The 20,265-nt window shown below is 30.1% G+C and overlaps 1 pseudogene; it reads right to left on the bottom strand.

Annotated features, from left to right (window-relative positions):
- Positions 1-4,531: 4,531 nt before the first annotated feature.
- On the bottom strand, positions 4,532-6,515 carry LOC145805479 (uncharacterized; annotated as a pseudogene).
- Positions 6,516-20,265: the final 13,750 nt, after the last annotated feature.

The raw sequence follows: 20,265 nt of genomic DNA, 5'->3' as shown, positions 1-20,265 counted from the left end.
ACTCTTATTTCAGAGTAAAGTAAAATTTTACTTTTATACAGAGTAAAATTTTACTTTATTTCAGACAGTATATTAGTCTCTTAGAAAAACATTTCCAACCTGCACCAAAATTTACCACAATACACAAACTCCCCTGATGCTCATCATGCAATCTTTGTGCAAAAATAATCTAACAATACAATTACATATATCATTAAAGATACACAAGTATAACTTGTACCATTGTATTCTATCCATAACAACGTTCATTTCTAGTTAAAACACACACACTCTCTCTTTACACATATATAATAATATTTCTATATTGATGTGTGTATATATATCTTATTGCCTGGTCCAAGCTATTGGTTTCTTTGTTCAAAAAGAGAGGGGAGAGAGAGAGAGAGAGAGAGAGAGAGAGTTGGTAAAATATCTGAGCATTTGGAGATTTGTTTTTGCAATTATTATGTGGCTTTTGGTTGAAGCGTTTGAAGATCTCAACTAGAGTACGTAAGTTTTATTTATTTATTTTTCTCTCTCTCTCTAGAAGGATTAGATCGAGCTTTAATGGGAAACAAATGGAGGAAAGCAAAGCTCACTCTGACGTGCCTCTACGTCCTGAGCATGGTAAAAGACTCGTTACCGTCGGTTCAGTCTGCTGGAAGGTTCTCTGACGCCACTTTGCTCTCTTCGGTGGCGGCGAGAGGCTTGGACTTTTCAATGCCTACGACGCCAATTCCTTCTTCTTTTGGTCTCTGGTTGCCCAAACATGGCTCCAAGTCTTCTAAGGTGCTTCTTATCATCAAAATATAGCTTCAGAAATTATGCCTAGATTTACTTGCACATACATACATACATACATATCTATATATATATATATAGATATAAGAGTATTATTCCAAGCAAGAGCCAGTTACTTATATAGAAAGGTATTTCAGTCTATTCATCATATTTTTTTAATTGAGGGGCTTTTGGTGCCATTGTTTTATTCCGTGGGTTTCACACAAAAAAGGCCCAATGAAAAGGGCTTTTCACCAAAAATCCCTAGATTTCTCTTAAATTCACATATTAATTTAAGAGAACTTGAGGAGTTTATGATGCCCATTACGGATCCCATTTTAATAATTCGAACTGTTCATTTGTAAGGCCTTCTATGTATATTATCTACGAAAAAAATTGAATCGATATGATAATTGTAATATTTTTATTTTATCTTGTTTATCTCCAAAAAAATAAATGATCTATTTAAAAAATATACTTGTTGTTCATTTTTTCGAAAACAAATGCGATAAAAGGAAAATGCTAGGATTATCTACGCAATCAAATTTTTTTATGAAAAATATACAAAATGAAAAGTTTGAATTATCGAAATAAAACCTATAATAAATTCCATTGGCCATTCAATTTTTTTGAAATTAACATGTGGCCTTGATACAAATATCATCTATACTATAATATTCAGTAAAGACCGAACTTAGTGTCTAAACCTTTGTTTGTGTCTTATTTGATATGTGAATTTAAGACAAATATTATCTATACTATTATATTAGTGAAGGCTTGGGCTTACTTTTAAGGGTAAATCACCAATAGGTCCTAATAGTTAAATTTAATTTTCATAAAGTCTTATTGAAAAAGCTGCTCGGATCCCTTATGACAATGAATCCTACTTTGAATCGTTTAAATACTAGGTCGTTCCCCTCAAGTGATGCATTGAGCTTGCCTCTGGGTGTTTCGAAAAGTGAGCAAGGGGCGCCGCATCGACGCTTGGGTGCGGGGAAAAATGGGCAAAGGTTCCTACGTTTTTCTGGACTAGTGCAGGTAAAGAAGCTAGTCTAAGACTATAGGTTTAGGGTAGCCACTTGGAATATAGGAACCTTAACTGGTAAGACGATGGAGTTGGTAAATGTTATGATTAGGAAGAGAGTTAGTATAGCTTGCGTACAAGAAACTAAGTGGACGGGATAAGAAAGTTAGGGAAATTGAGGATACCGGTTTTAAATTGTATTATAGTGGTAAGGATAGATGCAGGAATGGGGTAAGAATCTTAATTGCCAAGGGTCTTGTAGAGAATGTAGTTGCGGTCATTAGGAAAGGGGATAAGATTATGTTAGTTAAACTAGTTATTGAAGGGAATATAATGAATGTTATTAGTACATGCGCCCCTCAAGTAAGATTAGATGACTAGACTAAGAGGGATTTTTGGGAGCAAATGGATGAGATCTTACAGGAGATACCCATAGGAGAGAACCTGGTTATAGGTGGAGATTTTAATGGCCATGTAGGCATAGATCAACTAGGCTATGAAATAGTGCATGATGGATACAGTTTTGGTGACAGAAATGAGGCTGGAGAGAGTATCTTAGATTTTGCATTGGCTTCTGACCTAGTAGTGGCCAATACTATGTATAAGAAGAGGGAAGAGCATTTGATAACCTTCAAAAGTGGGTCAATTAAGAGCCAAATAAATTACTTCTTAGTGAGAAAAACGGTCTGCCTAAAATGCAATGATTGTAAGGTGATTCTTGGAGAGAGCCTGACCTCTCAACATAGGATTTTGGTACTGGATTTATGTTTTAGAGGGCAATACCAAGCTAAGAAGGATGGTAGGCATCGTAGGACGAGATGGTGGGACCTAAAAGGGGATAAATTAGAAATATATAAGAATAGAATGGATATGGAAAGTACTTGAAACTTGGAAGATGATGCTAACACTATGTGGAACTCGATGGCCAATTGTATGAGGAGAATCTCAAGGGAAGTGCTTGGAGAGTCGAAAGGAACGGGACCCAGCTCTAGGGAAACTTGGTGGTGGAGGGAAGAGGTTCAAGCGATATGTAAGGCAAAAAAAGAGTGCTTTAAAAAGTGACAAAATGATAAAACTAAAAAAAACCTTAAAAGCTATAGATTGGCTAATAAGGAGGTCAAGAAAGTAGTGAGAGAGTCTAAGTTGAAGGCTTATGATGACCTATACACTAGACTAGATAGTAAAGAGGAAGAAAAGAGGGTATACAAATTTGCTAAGATACGAGAGAGGAAAACAAGAGATTTTAATCAAGTTAAGTACATCAAGAGTGAGAATTCTAAGGTATTGGTGAGGGATGAAGAGATTAAGGGAAGATTGAAGAACTATTTTGAGAAACTATTAAATGAGAAACATGGAAGTACGACAATAGGGAAAGAAATAGCTAGTAATGTGATAACCCAAGACTATAGGTTCTATCACAGGATTAAGAATTTTGAAGTGGAGATTGCACTTAAGAAGATGAAATCAAATAAGGCTTTAGGACCAGATGATATCCCTATTGAAGCTTGGAAGTATTTGGGTAAAAAGGGGGTTGCTTAGTTGACTAGGTTGTTTAGCAAAATTTTGTTGACTAGGAACATACTAGATGAGTGTAGGAAGAGTATTTTAGTGCTAATCTATAAGAATAAAGGCGACGTCCTAAATTGCAACAACTATAGAGGAATCAAGCTAATGTGTCATATAATGAAAATATGGGAGAGGGTGATAGAACGCCAATTGTGAGATATAACAGAGATGTCAGAGAATCAATTTGGGTTTATGCTTGGCAGGTCAACAATGGAAGTGATCTATCTTTTGAGGAGAGTAATAGAAAAGTATAGAGAAAAGAAAAGAGACATTCATATGGTGTTTATCGACCTTGAGAAAGCATATGATAAAGTGCCCCGGGATATAATATGGTGGGTGTTAGCGAAGAAAGAGGTGACAAAATGTTACATTGATGTGTTTAGAGACATGTATGAAGGGTAGTGACCACTATTAGATTGTTTGCTAGAGAGGCAAATGAATTTCCTATCACTGTAGGGTTACACCAATGATCTACCTTAAGTCCTTATCACTAGCAATGTTTTGAAACCTGGACCGGTGAGCGAACCGGAAAAAGGACCTGGTGGACGGGTCACCAGTTCAACCGCCGGGTCAAAGCGGTCGAATCGTGACGTCATAATTACATCATAAATATATTAAAAAATATATATATATATATATATATATTAAAAATATAAATGTAAAAATGAAAAAAAAAATTAAATTCAACAAAATAATAGAATTTTCAAATATCACTCACAATGAAATTGTAATTTACAATAATAATATAACATATCTTATTTTATTCGTTGAAGACCTTTCTCTAAATGGGTTGCGCAATACTTTTGACAAGCAAAAATTACTGCACAATCTACACATATATCAAAGTTGGAAAATAGAACATATTATAAATTCAATCATAATAATGAAAATAATAAAAGCATTATACTAAATGCAATTACTATTACCTATTTGTCAAATAAAAACACAAACATAATCAAATAAAAATACTATAGTTTACTACATCAATTAAGAGTCAAATCTCAAACACAAACATAAACCAAGCAAGCGTAGAGATAAGATCTATAATTCCAAATCTTAAAACACAATAATGAGCATCCATCCTTCCTAAATGAAAGTAGATAAATAAATATAAAAATAAAAAGTTCAAAACCAATCCACTACAAACAAACACATCATGCCAAAAAAACATTGTTTTTTTGTCTAATTCCTTGGCAAGCCTTCCATTAGCCAAGCATCGTCATCTTCATTTTCATTGTTGCTTGTGCCAACTCCATCACTTTGAGCATTAGATCTATCATCCATGTTGACATCACAAAATGATCCAAAGTCAATATCATCTCCAACCTCTAAGACCACATCATCCTCGTCATATCTACAATAGTTACAACAAAATCAATAAGTAATCAATTTAATAATAACAAAAACATTGTTATATAATAATGAAATAATTAATTACTAACCATCACGTAGACCATGACATTGCCTCTTATTTTGTGGAGACGGACTTTCTTGATAAAGCATTTGTTCCAACTCATCAAAATCAAGAAGAGGAGGCTCTTCTTCATCTTCAACAATCGAAAACTCGTTTTTGTCAACACTTTCAATGTCAACCAGATCATAGTTCTTCATTTTGTTGAAATGCCTATAATTTTCACTTAAAAGTAAGACTCTTGAATAAATATTCTATTAGAAAATGTATGACAAGGTAAATGGTTCATTTACCTATTCTTCAACCGCAAATTATAATGAATGTATACAAGATCATTAAGCCTTTGATGTTCCAATCTGTTCCTCTTCTTCGTATGTATACGTTCAAAAACACTCCAATTCCTTTCACATCCAGAAGAGCTACTAGTTTGGCTAAGAATTCTAATAGCCAGCTTTTGTAAATTTGGAACACTATGGCCAAATAACCTCCACCATTCATCTTATTGTTAAAAGAAAAGAAAAAATAAATAAATTAGATCTAATATTACATTTAAAGAATTACTAAGCAATCACAATGAAAAAAAAAATCAAATATAATACATAATTTTACCTGGTTGTGTTGTCTTGGATGTAATAGTAGCAAGCTCTCTTCCAAAACTTTCTAATTGATCTCGAAACAATCTTGCTTCTTCCAAGAGTTTTGTCTTGCTACATGTAGCTTTTGTTTTTATCACATCAAGCACACTTGCCATAACCTCTGGTTTTTTGCAAAATGATGATTGATCATATTAAAAAGCCGAATTCAACCAATAAGCCGCGGCATAGATATTTTTGCGTAATGTCCTATCCCAACGATCTTTGATAATACTTGTATAAGGCTTGTACAATCGTTTTTTCTTCATGAAAATATTCTTAATTGCTATTCTTGCCCTATACATGCCCTCATATACATATCCCATTGAAGGTTTTTTATCTCCATCAACAATACGCAACAATCTCATGAGTGGCTCAACAATCTTAACAATGATCAAGCAATCATTTGAAAACTTACTGTCTAAAATGATAGCAACAACTTCTTTTGCTTTCTTGTCTTTTGCATGCCTTGAATCGACAAAATCCTTACTTGTTACTAAGGCTTTCAAATCATACATATGTTTTTGAATACTATGTAATGCAATGAAAGTAGTGGCAAAACGGGTTGCTCCTTCATTTTCCTTAACCAAGCTATCAACCATGGGCGATTATAAATAAATCTTGTCACACTTGATGCTTTAGAGGCAAGCTCTTTCACATGATTCAACTTGGAAATATCACTTAACACTAAGTTCAAACAATGTGCTGCACAAGGAGAGCAATTAATATTCTTGTAAGTTTGACTAACAAGTCTTCCAGCAGCAACATAATTTGCCCCATTATCTGTCACCATGTGTACAATATTGCTCACTCCCACCCACTCAATAATTTCTTCAAACAATTTAAAAAGAAGAGGAGCATCTTTTACAACATCAGAGACATCAATGGATTTAACAAAAGTGATTCCTCTAGGACAATAGACAAGAAAATTAATGAGAGTTCTATGTCTACCATCAGTCCAACCATCACCCATAATTGTACACCCAGTATCAGCCCAAGTACTCTTTATAGAGTCAATAAACAATTGAAGCTCTTTCTCTGAGTCATTCAATAACGGAACTCAAACTTCATGGTAGGTAGGAACTTTATATCCTGGACCAATGGCAATTGCAGCATCAAACATGGGATTGCAGCATCAAACATGGGCTGAAAGTATATGGAATTGACAACATTCATTGGAACATATGTATCATACAAAAATTTTGCCACAATTATATGTGCCCTACGTACAGCTTCTTTAGTAGCAAGGTCACTTTTGATAGTTGGTTGAGAGCCCGAAGTGGTCCTTGGTGCAAAAAAATTATCAAATTTTGTAGATTCCTTTCCTTTTCCTCTTTGTGTCATTGTTGCTTTACTTTTATTCCTACTACCACCACCTTCACTAATTAAGATGCCCTTATTGCGTTGTGGAATTATTTCTTCAATTTCAGCATCATCCTCAAATTCGAAAACAGTCTGACCAAAGGGATTAGATTCCTTACTTCGTTTATTTTTCTCAATAATTTCTTTCAAAGCCTCTTCCATTCGATACCTAACATCACCTGGAACTTTCTTACATGGCCCAACTTCACCAGACTTTCCTACAAGATGTTGCTTCATTCTATTAATCCCTCCACCTTTGATAGTTTTCCCACAATACAAACATGTTAAAGTTTTTTTCCCATCAAGAGCTCGCCCCCTAGTTACATGGTCCCATGCTGGATCAGATTTACCTCTTGTTGATGATGGGGCATTAGAGTGTGCTGTTGAATTATGGCCAAATGAATCTATTTCGCCTAAAACAACACTATATAATACATTTACTAATATTTGAAATCATAAATTTATTATAAAAAATTGCATGAAATCAGAATTTTATTATCATGTATGTAACAGCTATGAAAACAAAAAACAAAAACTTGGAATTGTATAATTAAGTCAAGAATCACATAAACCAATTACAGAAGTCATTTCCAATATTATTCAATTGTTTGTAACAAGATAGCACTCAAATGTGAAACATTTTTTTTTTGTTTTTTTTTTTCTGTTCTAACATTTCCAATATTGGCTCTGTTCTAACATTTGAAACATTTCCAATATTATTCATCAGAATAATGGGGCCCAATATTGGCTTTGTAATATTTCCAAAAAATTAGTCTAGTAGATTCACTAGCTTTGTAACATTTCCAATATTCTGATCTAACAATTTGTTTTGCCCCATTACAGGGACTCATCTAAGAAGCCTAACCAGAATCAATAAGGCAGAGCCAAATCTGCTGAAGAATTGAAGCATAATTATTATTATTATTTTTTTTGTTTCACCTGCAATTGAGCCCACGGTGGTGGCCTCATTATTGACAAGGAAGGAATAAATCAACAACCAGTGGCTCAAAATTTTTTTTTCTGTTCATAATTTTTTTTTGTTTCAACTGCATTTTTGTTTTTTGTTTCAACTGCAATCTAAGCATTGCTATGAGAACTTAAACAAACAAAATTTCATCATAAAATTTATATATATTCGTAATGAAAAGCCAAGATAAATTCCCTTAAAATAAAATTTCATCATAAACAAACAAAGAAGAATATAAAGCTCTACTCACACTAGAAAAAAAAAATCATATATAACATAAGTGCGAAAAAAAAACCCAGCAAGCAAGAGTAACAAAAAAAAGGTAAAGAGGAAGAGAAGGGGGAGAGAAATAGAGACCAGCCACCACAGTAGAAGAGGAAGAGAAGGGGAAGAGGAAGAGAAAGAGAAGCAGCAGAGGTCGTCGAAGTACTCACTGGATTTGTGTCCTCCGTTCACCAACAATCTGCGGAGAGGCCAAAACCATCGACACCCTTTTGAGTTGAGAGAGAGAGAGATGAGCTGAATTTGTTTGGAGCCCTAGAAATTGGATTTTTTTAGTGCTATTTATAAGTGCAACAAACCAGGACGGTTCCTCATAACTCGATCGGTTTTATCAAACCAGGCGGGCCATCTGGTTTTATCAATTAAGAACGGTTTTAGGCTTGCTCCGGGTTTACAGGATTTGTTGGACTGAGACCAAGCTCGGGTCCCGGTTCAACCAGTTCGACCGGCCGGTCCGGTCTAGGTTTGTTAATATTGCCCACTAGACTTAAAGGTAAATTCTATAGAACGACTATTAGATCAGCGATATTGTATGGAATGGAGTGTTGGACAACAAAGAAACAACATGTAGATAAGATGAGTGTGGGCGAGATGATAATGCTAAGGTGGATGTGTGGTAAGACTAGACAAGACAGGACAAAATTAGGAATTAGTTTATTCGGGAATGGGTAGGAGTAGTACCGATATAAGATAAGTTGAGAGAGAATCGATTGAGATGGTTTGGTCATATTCAACGGAGACTAATACAGGCAGTAGTGAAGAGATGTGATGCTGTAAAGGTAGATGGAAGTGTTAGGGGATGAGGTAGGCCTATATTAACGTTGGTTAGCGTTGTAAATAGAGATATGGATCTATTTAATTTGACTAACGAAATGGCCTTTGATAAGGCCGCATGGAGAAAAAAGATTCATGTAGCCGACTCCATTTGATGATACTTAAGGCTTGGTTTGGTTTGATTTGTTACATATGTCGCTAAAAATTGATAATTAGTGACTTTTTTTGTCACGATTTTTATAAATTGGTGCTAAAACTTACAATTAGTGATCTTTTTTTGTGACGAATTTTTTAAACTATCATTGAAAGTTAAAAATGAGTATTTTTTTTTTGTAATGATTTTTTTTTTAAATTGTAGCTAAAATTTATAATTTGTGACATTTTTTGTGACAAATTTTTTAAACTGTCGCTGAAAATGAATAATTAGTGACATTATTTTAATAGTGTATGATGAAAATATCACTAATTATCATAAAATCTATTAAATAATAAATCTACTTAGTAGATCCTACACATAAATCTCTCTACTTTTAATTTGAGATATGAACTTGATATAAATATTATCTATACTATAATAAAAGATTTATTGAAAAAGATTCTTACTAGTTTAATGATATATAATATATAATATATATTTTATTTTATTAATTGAATAAAAAGAAACATTATATAACAATAGTGATTTAGATCGCTAAAATAGCATCACTAATGTCAGTTCTAATGAGCGTCAGCAAAAAAAGAAAAAAAAAAAAAAACAGCAAAACATCGCATCAAAAAGTGGGTCTCACCAATTAATACTCTCCTAACAGCATCTCCAACGGTGAACCGAAATTTTCATCAAATTTGAATAAAAAAAAGTCAATTTTCTTAATTTGATATGGCTTGCTCCAACCATTCATCAAAAGGGAAGGGTCAATCGGTAAGTGTAATTTTTTTTTTTTTTTTTGAACTTTTTTTTTGATCGATTTAAACCAACCATTTGAAAGGGAACCGGTTGATTGGTGGGTCAACCGGCCGGACAACCGGTTGGCCCACCCCAACGGTAACGCACAGTGAAATGGTGAAATTTAGAGCCTGTTCTCACTTTGATGAATTTTTTGTTCTATTATGATTTTGATACCACTTTGGTGAAACTATTGGAGCTCCAAAAAGTGATTTTTTCACCAAAATTTAAATTTGATGCAAAATTTGATAAATCGTTAGAGATGATCTAATACACTTAAATTAGTGATTTTAAACATTTTTTCATTATCTAATTGATTTTTCACTTTGCCCAAAAAACATGCAGTCGTGGCACTAGTGGTGGCACAGTTACGTTACAACCACCACGGCAATGGGGGCAGTGGTGGGGCAGGGGCAAAATGGGAAACTTGAGGCTTAGGGTTAGAGAGCAGTTTAGTCTCCGAACATTGCGCAGGAATTCATGTGCCGCATCGTCAGCGCACGGTAGAAACACCCCCTTCAATAATTACTATCACCGCTCACCACACGAATCATATAAAAATTCGTCACTTCTCTTGAAAATATCACGAGATGTTGCTTAGAACTGATTGATTACCGAAACCGTTCACTCTCCAACACAGCTGGCAATTGTACTCTTCCTATTTTATAATACGAGAAGGTTGGGGTATCAAATTTTTGTGGGTAAATTATAAATATATTTTTTTGAGATATATTTAAAATATAATTTTTTTTTAATTTTAAAAATTATAAATATTCTTTTAAAAATAAAATTTATAATTATTCACACATATAATAATAAAATTACTTAAATTACTAATTAAAATATATTTTTAACATCATTAAAAATTGTTAATTGACTTGATGATTTATTAATAAAATGAGCGATTTGTTATGAAATTAGAAACATCAGGGGATGAAATGTAATTTTCAAAACTATAAGGGGTGATTCATATTTTAATCAAACTTCAAGATGTGTATTTTTAATTTATCCAATTTTTTTTTTTATAAATGATCAAATTATTTGGTAGAAAATTTGAAACTTATAACATTTTCTTTTATAATATTAGTCTATTTTATGCTATATTTGGTTGAGAGATTTGAAAAGATAAAAAAAAAAAGAAGGTAAAAAGTGAATAAAAAATACTTATATTTTTCTTAATTTCACGCATATTTTCTCTTTCCCTTTCTAAATTTTTTCCCAAATCTCATAACCAAACACGGCGTTAGAGAATTTAATTTTTTTAGTAGTACAATTATTACATTTTAAAAATATTAGACTGTATTTGGTAATACTTTTTAAAACTAATTCTACCCTCACATTCTAATCATATGTTTTGTAAGAGTTTTTAAACTATGATTTCAAATCAATTTCAAAACATATTTAGAAAACATGTTTGGTAAATTAGACATTTTTTGAATTTTTGATCTACTCGGTCATCTGCCTGATGGTTGATTGAGCAATACTTTTTTTTTTTTTTTTTTTTACAATCGCCACTTGTTATTTGAATTTTTTTTTTATATAAATACATATATATATTTTTAAATTTAGAAATTATTTTTTTAGACCAAAATGATAAATTATTTTTTTTTTAAATTGAATTTTAAAAAGAGTTTGGTCATGAGTTTTGAATAGAATTTTCAATAGAATTTTGAGTTGTGTGTTTGATTATGAATTATAAGTTTTTCAATTAAGTTTTTAAAACTGTTTTCAAAACTCATAACCAAACAACTTTTCTCATTTTATGTTACATCAAAAATTCAAAACTCTTTTCAAAACTCATAACCAAACAAATTTTCTATTTTCAAATTATAATTCCAAAACTCACAAACTCAAAATACAACTTTATTATCAAATCATAATTGTAAAACTCTCCTAAACACTATCTTAATTTTTAAAAATTGCCTTTAAGTAGTACAATTATTACATTATAAAAATAATGTTAATAAATTTTAAAAATAAAAAAATGAAAAAAAAAATTATGTTATTTTCTTTAATTTTTGAAAAATAACTAATATTTTGAGATAATAAAAAATAGAATATAAGACTAATATTTTGAGACGAAAAAAAAAATAATAATAATAAGGGAGGATTAACATTATCACACGTAATGCTCGCTACAGTCATTGGTGTTTAGCAACATTTTTGAAAAAAAAAAATTAATGATTTTTTTTTTAAATTATGTCAAAAAAATTATTAGACGAATTTAAATATTAATTTTAAAAAAATAAAAAAAATCAAAACAAGCCGAAAATTCTATTATTTTTTTACTTACTTTTTTTTACTTATTTTTAGTTTTTTTAATTCTTTTTAATTTTTCAGTTCATCTTGTTGAGTTGAATTTTAAAAAAAAATTAAATAAAGCCAAAAATAAATAAAAAATAAAGTCACCAAATAAATAATTTCCAATCCACAATACCCAATGTTGCGAAAAGACCGTGCTACCCTTTAAATTTGGATGTAAACTTCAAAGTAATGGAAGAAATACAGGGTTCTTTTGGGAATACACTGAAAAAGTCAGCTTTTTGATTTTTTAGCTTTTTTACCCAAAATAATCCAACTTTTTGCCAAAAAAAATTAAAAAATTAACTTTTTACCAATTTCTCAAAACACCACATAGATCTGGAGTCTTTACTATGCTGCCTGCTTCATCAACTTTTTTTATTTTTATTTTTATTTTATAAATTCATTTTGTGTTTTTTGTTTGTTTGCATAGTAGTATTTGAAAATCATGTGCAACATTTTTGTTTATTATTTTAGACTTAAATTATTTAAAAAGGGGGAAATTATTAAAAAAAAAAACAGTTTGCCTCCTATAATAAAATTAAACTTTAAAATTTTAATTTTGTTAATTTAAATCATAATCTTTTGATTTGTTTTTAATCCAAACTATGCACCTATTTTTTTTGTTAAGAAGAACTGATAAAAAAAACTATTTTAGTCATTAAATTTAATATAAATATACCTAAAATATTTAAAATATCATTTTTTATTAAGTTTAATGACTAAAATATAATTTTTTGTGTTCTGATTAATAAAAATAGACAAATAGTTTAGATTGAAAATAAATTAAAATATTTGAGTTTAAATTAATAAAATTAAAAATTTTAAGATTTTATTTTGTTAGAAGGATCAAACCATGAATTTTTTGTTGCTGCAATTATTCCAAATAAAAAAAATTAATATAATATAACTATATTTATAGACATACAAATAAATAAATAAATTTAAATTACCATTCATATTAATTTAACGTACACGTCACAACATATTTTGTAAATAATTTTATATGTATGTATATATAGAAATACACATAAATAATTTAATTAATATTATTATATATATTTATTGAATTAAGGGAGTGCCTATAATCTTTTTGCAAAATGTTAAGGAGTGTTCATATATTTTTGCTAAATGACAAGGGTGTCTGTGATTTAATGAAATGTCAAAGGTGTTTGCAATATAATTTTTAAATGTCAAGAGGTATTTGTGATATATTGAAAATATTTTTTTTCATTGATTTTACTTGATAGAAATAGACAAATGGTTTATATAGAAAACAAATCAACAATTTAGGGTTTAAATTGATAAAATTAAAAATTAAAAATTAAAAATGTATTTTGTTATAAGGTAAAACTTTGGAGTTTTTATTTGTTTATTTATTTATAATTTCCCCTAAAAAAAATTGCAAATAAAAAATATCATATTGGGCCTAAAAAATATAAGCATATCATAACATTCTCGAATTAGAACAACCTTAAATTACTATGAGTGCTAATTTAAATTAGTTAATTTATATTTATGCAAATATAAATAGACATAAAATTATATTATATTAATTTTTTTAATAATTGAAATCCAAAATAATAAAAAAAAACATTGCATATTATTTTCAAACACAACTCTAACATGCAAAACGTGAGAATAGGTTCTGAAAAAAAAAATTTGATGAAACGGTGCCGTTTTGGGGAGCATAGCAGGGCTTCGCAGTGGTGACCCGGATCCGAAAATATTGGGCGATTGAAGTGACCGACCAATGAACTACTTTCTTACATTGAGAAATGTTTGGACAGTGATTAATATTGATATATGAGGTCATCTTCAACATTTGATCAAATGTTTAATTAAATTTAAATTTAATAAAATTAAGATCCAACGCTTTTATCAAATTAATATCAAATGAAGGAAGAACCAAATCTTTCATCAAATTAAAGGAGCTTTTATCTTCTATCAAATTTTGTAAGTAGTCATTGGGCATCATCCTGAACAACTGAGATTTCTTCATCTAAACATAAATTTTTACTCATAGCTGGATGTCTTTTCAAACAATCGGGTTTGTATCAAGATTTGATGAAACTTTTGAATTTATCATTGGAGTATATCGTATCAGATCAAGCTTTTTTTCAAATTTTATTCAAATTTAATGAAAATTTCGATACAACGTTGGAGATGCTTTACGTAAACAATTTAAAATAATATATAAAAATATATGAGAGAATATGTGAAATTGTATTAAGATTTTAATTTTTTTAACATCATTTGATCCTTAATGAACATTTAGCAAATGATCAATAGCGAGACTCCTTTATTTTTAGGGTTCATATTTTTTACAAAAATGTTTGAGACGTCTAAATGAGGAGCTCTAGAGGGAGTTCTAAAAGTGCGCTCTATCTTATGATTTGATGTTTTGATTTGTAATGTTACATTTTTCTAATTATTATTATTATTTTTTATATATTTCCACATCATTAAAATTAGCATTAGAACTCTAACTTTAGTGCTCTCTATCATCACTTTATTTTCTAAAATCTATTATGTGAATTGATTAGTGGTTGTTCGGGTTAGTGATTCATAATTTTTTTTTTTTTAATTATGAAGTTTGTTTTTCTTTTAGGATATTGTAGATCAAAAAAGAAAAAAAATTGATTAAAAAACAATAATTATATAATTTCATAATATATTTTTTTAAATAAGCTGTAAATATGATTTGAAAATGAATTATTCATTTTTTAAAAATAAATATAATAAAATTTATGACTATAATTAGCAAATCAATTTAATTTTTCCACAAATGATTTACATATAGAGCCTATTTTTTAAAAATAAATATAATAAAATTTATGACTATAATTAGCAAATCAATTTAATTTTTTCACAAATGATTTACATATAGAGCCTATGGTGGGCCCATAGGCTTGAGTGGCACCAACCGATCACATTCTCTTCACTTTTACTGGGAGTTGTTTTTTATATGATTTATAAGTTAATTTTTTTACTTATTATGAAAAGACAGATAAAAAAATTGATATGCGATATGATTTTATTACGAAAAGACAGATAAAAAAATTGATATGTGATATGATTCAAATAAGCCAGCAAACTAATAAACAAATATGGTGTTACCAAATGAGTTCTAAGTAATGTCAATTGGTTTTTTTTTTTTTTTCTTTGGAGTAACGAGTTTTATACTTCATTATTAATTTTTTTGTGAGAGTCTAGAAGAGAAAAAATGTGAATTATTTGAAGTGAAGTATGAATATACACAATATGAATATCATTGCTTAATTTATGTAGAATTTTTTTCATATTTATCTTATTTTGATTCATTTACTTAATTTAAAAAAAAAGAAAACATCAATCATCCATTTCCAAATCTTTATTTGTTAAAAATAATCTTGTTACATTTATCCAGAGCTCTATCAAAAATCTTATTTACCCTTCAAATAGGTTGTTCTATTGAAGGCATGTGGGCTTTGAACTTATTTATGTGACACGAACTTGTTTAGACATATATTTTTAAAAATTATAGATTGAAAACACTAATTCAACTTTGAAGTTTTGCTTTCAAAATACGATTTTGAATTTGAAAATGTGTTTTAAAGTCGTAATTTGAAAATAATTTTTTTGTTTTTTTGTTTGGTCATACAATATAGTTGTTTTTTGAAAATAAAACTTTTGTTTAGGGTCATACAATAAGATATTATGGAGTTAATAAGTTAAATTATAATGAAATTTAAAGTCTTATTTTGAAAATAATTTTTTTTGGGGGTCATATGATAGGATTTTAGGAGGTTTGTAGGTTAAATTATAATAAAAAAATCACAATCACTTTATCGACTCAACTACTGTATTTCTAATTTTTTCATTGTTTAAAAGACAATTTTAAAAACCATTTGAGCAACTGTATGGAAAATGCTAGAGGTCCCAAATTTTCTACCAAATAAATGACCAAATGTCTCACATGGGTGTGGGGCCCACAAAATTACGGACCTCACACCTATGTGAGACATTTGATCGTTTGTTTGGTAAAAAATTTGGTGTCTCTAACATTACCCAACTGTATTGTCCTTGAAAGCAAAAGTTCACAAAACATGAACTTCATGAGTTGAAAAGTATTTGAATTAGGGAAATATAATTTAAAATCACGCGTGTTTGGTTGTTAATTTATTATTATTATTTTTCGAGAATAGGGGGAGTTGTTACGTTACGTGCAGGGAAGGCATTTAAATTACCTGAGGAAAGACTTGAGAGTCAAAAAACTTATGTTTGTCAAAAAAAGTTAAATAAGTCTTCCTTTTTTTTTTCATTTTTTTTTTTTTTTTTTTTAAGATTGAAGGGGTGTATATCAGATATATCTTATAATTATAGAAAAAAAGAAGTATAATTTCATATTTTTTAAGTCATAATTAAAATAAATAAAAAAATTATAACCAAACATAAAAAAGTTATAATCACATACCTCAAAATAATGACATAATCAAAAAAATTTAGTTATAACTAAAAAAGAAAATGATATAATTAAAAATACATATGATATAAGATGTGTATAATAAAATTTTCCTTTAAGTGAGGTCATTTAAGTTCACCTTAAAAACATAAACTTAAAATCAGGGACAATTTGGCAAGCTAGTTAAAAGCTAATTTTAAGTCACATCACCTCTCACATTTTTTACAAAAAAAAAATTAAAAAATCAACTTTTAACCAACTTTTTAAATCACTCATCAAGTGATACTTCTTAATAACATGTTTCAAACAAACAAAAGAATCAATTAGAATCAAACTAGAGTTCAAAATGTGAGGCGCAAATCACTGATAAAAGGATTGAATAAACGTAAGGGTAACTCTGTAACTATAATAAGATAAAGATATCGCTTTCCCTTTCAACACCTTTTTTGTTATTTTTAGTTGCCTCATGAGAGTCCTCTTTCAAGGCTTTATACCAAAAATTTTCCCTTTTTACTGTTGTTTTCCATGAGTATGTCTTTTCTTTTTGGTTGTATAACATTTTAGTTAAATAAATTTAGAAGTTTACAGCTCTGGCTTGTGTAACGAGGTGGGTTTGTGATATTCGATCATGTAGGGGTGGACATAGTTTAGATTGGTTTGGATTAGGATAAAATCAGAATCAATTTATTATTTATGGTTCTTGAAAAATTAAAATCAATCCAATCAGTTTAAATTGTGAAACCAATCCGTTTAAATACGGATTGGATCGGTTTAAGACCACACATTCACATAATTAAATAAAAATATATATATATAAAACATTTAAAGCAAACAAAAGCAAATAGCATCATGTGTGAACTGACCAACAAAAACAGCAACATATAAGATAATAAAAATTCATTAAAACAATATCATTAATTCTCCAAAATGTCATCTTATGTAACAAAATTGCAAGCAAACAAACAGCAACAATAGTAGACAACAGCAAACAAATTCAATAGTAGTAGACATTTCCTTTTTCCACAAATTCTAAGCAAATAAATATAGATAAAATGGTTTTAGACAACAACAAACAAACAAAAGCATGAATGTAACAAACTTCATAAACAGAAGCAACAAACAAACAAAAGCATAGCAGCAACAACCCATTAACAACAACAAACAAAAGTAGCAGCAGTAGCACAACAGTAGCAGTAGTAGCAAATTCCACATCCTAGCAAGCCAAATCACTTGCCAGCAACAATGTTGACATTGGTTAGAGTTGCAAAAAAATTAATTTCAGTTTAAAGTAAAAAATAACACAATACATGAATGTAATTTAAATGATAAATTGAATATTGGAATTCCATTACCTCTTTCTATAGCCTCCAAATCTATAAAGTTTTCTTCCATCTCAAGTGGCAATTGTTGGAAAAATGGTGTAATATAGGCTTATTTTGGGCCAACTTTGAGCTCAAAATAGAGTGGGCCCCAAACGTCTTTTGGGGTGGGTCCGAAGAGGTGACGTGTTTCTTGCCGCATGGCAAGTCACACGGTGAAGACGGTTCGTCAAAATCATTTATGAGTGAATGGAAAATTGACGTCGTTTTCAAGTTCGAGAAATGAACATTTAAAGTTTTAAATGTGAGTTTCCTTTTAATAGGTTGTCCCACATTGAAATTTTAGGAGAGCTTTTTTGTGTATATAAGTTCTAGACTACAACCCTTGGGTTGGGTCTCAAGGGGCACCCCAAGTTTGTAAAAGGGAGGAGTTATGGACAAAGTGAACCTTAGCCCAAACCACCGCACGTGCGCGCGTGCCGCTGTCCGACTGAGCTGAGCCGTGTCGGGTGTGGGTGGTGGGTCAGGTCAATTCTAAATATTAATTTTTTAGACAAAATTTATTTGAATTTTTCCTAATTTTCTTGAAGGAAAAATTAATTTAAAATTTGTAATTTGAAATTGAAATTCAAATTGTTGTCTAACAATTGTGTCATAACAGATTTTTGAGCCCAAACTATTTTTTCAATTTGTTCAAATCCGGACAGTTTCAGATTCAAAAAATCTGGACAGTTAACAGATCTGTTTGAATAGTAATTGAATCTGTTCATTTAATTCTTCAACAGATTTATTTTCAAACAGTTTTAAACTGTTTTGAACAGTGTTATAACTGTCAAGCAGTTACAGATCTGTTACTTCCGAACATATTCAAAACTTGGCTTTGAATTCAAAACAGCAGCTGTTCAAAATCTGTTTCATACCTGTTCACTTTTTTTTGCACCTGTTCGGACATGACCTTTTTGCCTATAAATACCTACAGTTCCAGTAGTGTTGGGGCATCCAAAAATAGTCTAAAAATTCATTCTTTGTTGTCTTATTTTCTACACTTTTGCATACATTCTTCATTCTAGTTTTAGAGAAAAATCAAAGAGAGTATAGAACACAAGGTTTTAGTTCGCCGGACAAATTTGTTTGGAATGCTACTACAAATTTGTGAAGATCATTGCATCCTGGAAGATAGACGCCATTAGTCCGTAAGCACCAAAGCGGGGCGAATCTGTCTTAAGGATAGAGTGTCACAAACTCGACTTGGTCTTTTATTTTCCATTCAGTTCGACAAAACAAATTCTGTAAGTTTTTATTTTATTTTGTTTGATTTAGTTTCAATTTATTTTATTTACACAGAAGATTGTTCCAACAATCTTAAGACAGATTCGAATTATTCTGTTTACAGAATTTTTCGTTTGTTTCCCTTTCTCTTTCTTCTTTTACAAAAATTATTTTATATGGATTTACAAAATAATATTCTGGTTGGAAAAATAAATAGTGATTATATACTATCTGACAGATAGTAGTAATATATTGTCTATTTTCTTTGACAACTAGTAGTAATATACTGTTGTCATTAACAATTCAGAATATTTATTTGTGAAATTTTGTCAGAAATTAATTTTGATTTTTAGAAATTATTTTCTGAATGTTCATTAATTAAAATTCTATTTCAATTTTTTAATTATTGAAGTGTTATAGAAATTTAATTTTCTGTGTGGAATTAATTTGGGTAAATAAAATTTTATTTTATTTTTAAATTAATTAAAAAATAAAAATTACATTCTTGTTTCTTTTAATTTTACAGAATTTAATTCTGTGAATTTGGCTCAATTTTCTGTATAGTATAAATTCTAATTATAATTTTGTTTTATAATTTAGAATTCATGGCTACTGAAACTAATGTCCAAACAAGTACTAGTGTGGTGGCTGCAATTGCACCAACCCTCTCTCCTGTTGTGACAATACCGGTAAATCACGGTGAAAAGCCAGAGAAGTTCTCAGGAACTGATTTTAAAAGATGGCAACAGAAAATATTGTTCTATCTTACAACTCTTAACCTGGCTCGTTTCCTCCGTGAGGATGCTCCTATTTTGACAGAGGATGAAACCGACCGGCAAGTGGTTGCTGCGGTTGATGCCTGGAAACATGCCGATTTCCTTTGCTGGAACTACATCTTGAACGGATTTGACAACACATTAAATAACGCTTACAGTCTTATCAAGACAACAAATGAACTTTGGGAGTGGTTGGAGAAAAAGTACAAAATGGAAGATGCCGGCTCAAAAAAATTTGTAGTTGGCAAATTCCTGGACTTTGTAATGGTTGATTTTAAAACTGTGATCAGCTAAGTTCAAGATCTCCAACTCATTCTGCATGACATTCATGCAAATGGCATGTCTCTCAGTGAATCCTTCCAAGTTGCAGCCTTTATTGAGTAATTACCACAAGGCTGGAAGGAATTCAAAAACAACCTAAAACACAAGCGTAAAG

This window comes from Camellia sinensis, chromosome 13 (assembly GCF_055761805.1).
Source record: "Camellia sinensis isolate YWXY chromosome 13, ASM5576180v1, whole genome shotgun sequence".
In the NCBI taxonomy this organism is placed as follows: domain Eukaryota; kingdom Viridiplantae; phylum Streptophyta; class Magnoliopsida; order Ericales; family Theaceae; genus Camellia; species Camellia sinensis.
This window is presented reverse-complemented; position numbering and strand designations above follow the sequence as displayed.